Source organism: Zeugodacus cucurbitae, unplaced genomic scaffold, assembly GCF_028554725.1.
Source record: "Zeugodacus cucurbitae isolate PBARC_wt_2022May unplaced genomic scaffold, idZeuCucr1.2 ctg00000024.1, whole genome shotgun sequence".
Lineage (NCBI taxonomy): Eukaryota > Metazoa > Arthropoda > Insecta > Diptera > Tephritidae > Zeugodacus > Zeugodacus cucurbitae.
In genome coordinates, this window is record NW_026530835.1 from 260,001 (window position 1) to 262,500 (window position 2,500).

Genomic DNA, 2,500 nt, shown 5'->3' on the forward strand with positions numbered 1-2,500 from the left:
TTATTTATAAAAATAATATAAATGATAAGTTAATTTGTTCTCATTAACGTGTAATTCCTTAAAAATATATAGAAATTAAATAAAATGTAATAAAAAAGGAATTACTGTTTTTGTTGGACTAAGACATGCGCAACTTGTAAATGTTTGGGTTGAAAATTACAATTTATTGAAAGATGTTTTAAAATAATTTATATATTATATACGAAAACGAAATGTTATTCTTTCAATAAATTAAAAACTCTTGACGTTAAATTAAAATAAACAAAAAATTATCACTCTAAGCGGTGGATCACTCGGCTCATGGGTCGATGAAGAACGCAGCTAACTGTGCGTCATCGTGTGAACTGCAGGACACATGAACATCGACATTTTGAACGCATATTGCAGTCCATGCTGTTATGTACTTTAATTAATTTTAAAGTGCTGCTTGGACTACATATGGTTGAGGGTTGTAAGACTATGCTAAATTAGTTGCTTATTCTTTTAGTCAATTAAAAGAATTTAAGCACATGGTATATTACTGGATTGTATTTTTCAATCCATAATATTAATAGCATAAAAAGAAATATAGAAAATATATTCTTGAACACCTCATATTTGAACGAAATTTTATAATAAATAAGAATCTTAGTATTCCCAAAAACAATAAAATTTCAATATTATTATTTCAAATAATATATACATTTAGAGGAACGTCTAGCATAAAATATTATTTTATTCTAGGATTGCCTTAAATGTAAAAAACCAAGAAAATAATATTGTTGTTATAATGAAGTAAGTAGTACGGGATGAAAAGATTGAATATTTATTATTAAGAAAATTATATTGGTGTTAAGAAATAATTATGTATGTTTCTTTAAAATAGCAAAAAGCTAAAATATAAAATAAATATAAATATTTTTATACAACCTCAACTCATATGGGACTACCCCCTGAATTTAAGCATATTAATGAGGGGAGGAAAAGAAACTAACAAGGATTTTCTTAGTAGCGGCGAGCGAAAAGAAAATAGTTCAGCACTAAGTCACTTTGTCTATATGGCAAATGTGAGATGCAGTGTATGGAATATCTTAATATCTAGTATGAGAAATTAACGATTTAAGTCCTTCTTAAATGAGGCCATTTACCCATAGAGGGTGCCAGGCCCGTATAACGTTAATGATTACTAGAAAGATATTTCCAAAGAGTCGTGTTGCTTGATAGTGCAGCACTAAGTGGGTGGTAAACTCCATCTAAAACTAAATATAACCATGAGACCGATAGTAAACAAGTACCGTGAGGGAAAGTTGAAAAGAACTCTGAATAGAGAGTTAAATAGTACGTGAAACTGCTTAGAGGTTAAGCCCGATGAACCTGAATATCCATTATGAAAAATTCATCATTATAACTGTGATATTTATAATATTATAGTAATAGTGTGCATTTTTTTCATATAAGGACATTGTAATCTATTAACATAATAAAATATTTATCAAAAGATCATTGGTGTTAAGTTTATTCAAATTAATTTGCTTTTAGCTTATTAACATAGAATAAATACTGATGATTTGATAAAGTGTTGATAGATTTTACATATATAATGCTTAAATTCTTTTGAATTTTACAATAATATTATTATCATTGATTTTAATATTAATTGTATGCATTTATATGATTAACAATGCGAAAGATTCAGGATACCTTCGGGACCCGTCTTGAAACACGGACCAAGGAGTCTAACATATGTGCAAGTCATTGGGTTATATTAAACCTAATGGCGAAATTAACTTAACTTTTATATAATGGGATTAATTTTTAGTGAAATATTTTACTATTAATTCAATCCCGGGGCGTTCCATATAGTTATGTATAATGATAATTTATTATTATTTATACCTCTAACTGGAGCGTACCTTGAGCATATATGCTGTGACCCGAAAGATGGTGAACTATACTTGATCAGGTTGAAGTCAGGGGAAACCCTGATGGAAGACCGAAACAGTTCTGACGTGCAAATCGATTGTCAGAATTGAGTATAGGGGCGAAAGACCAATCGAACCATCTAGTAGCTGGTTCCCTCCGAAGTTTCCCTCAGGATAGCTGGTGCATTTAAATATTATGTAAAATAATCTTATCTGGTAAAGCGAATGATTAGAGGCCTTAGGGTCGAAACGACCTTAACCTATTCTCAAACTTTAAATGGGTAAGAACCTCACCTTTCTTGATATGAAGGTTGAGGTTATGATATAATGTGCCCAGTGGGCCACTTTTGGTAAGCAGAACTGGCGCTGTGGGATGAACCAAACGTAATGTTACGGTGCCCAAATTAACAACTCATGCAGATACCATGAAAGGCGTTGGTTGCTTAAAACAGCAGGACGGTGGACATGGAAGTCGTAATCCGCTAAGGAGTGTGTAACAACTCACCTGCCGAAGCAACTAGCCCTTAAAATGGATGGCGCTTAAGTTGTATACCTATACATTACCGCTAAAGTACATGATTTATAATACAATTTCGGTT

At 31.4% G+C, this 2,500-nt stretch overlaps 2 non-coding genes across 2 annotated transcripts in view; both read left to right on the forward strand.

The window, feature by feature from the left end:
- Positions 1 to 273: 273 nt before the first annotated feature.
- LOC128923668 (5.8S ribosomal RNA) lies at positions 274 to 452 on the forward strand. Its single transcript, XR_008472406.1, has one exon. It is a non-coding gene; the product is annotated as a 5.8S ribosomal RNA (ribosomal RNA).
- Positions 453 to 905: 453 nt separating this feature from the next.
- LOC128923630 (large subunit ribosomal RNA) overlaps positions 906 to 2,500 on the forward strand; it is a 3,984-nt gene continuing 2,389 nt past the window's right edge. Inside the window, exon 1 of the ribosomal RNA XR_008472379.1 lies at positions 906 to 2,500. This exon is cut by the window's right edge and continues 2,389 nt beyond it. This is a non-coding gene — a ribosomal RNA (large subunit ribosomal RNA).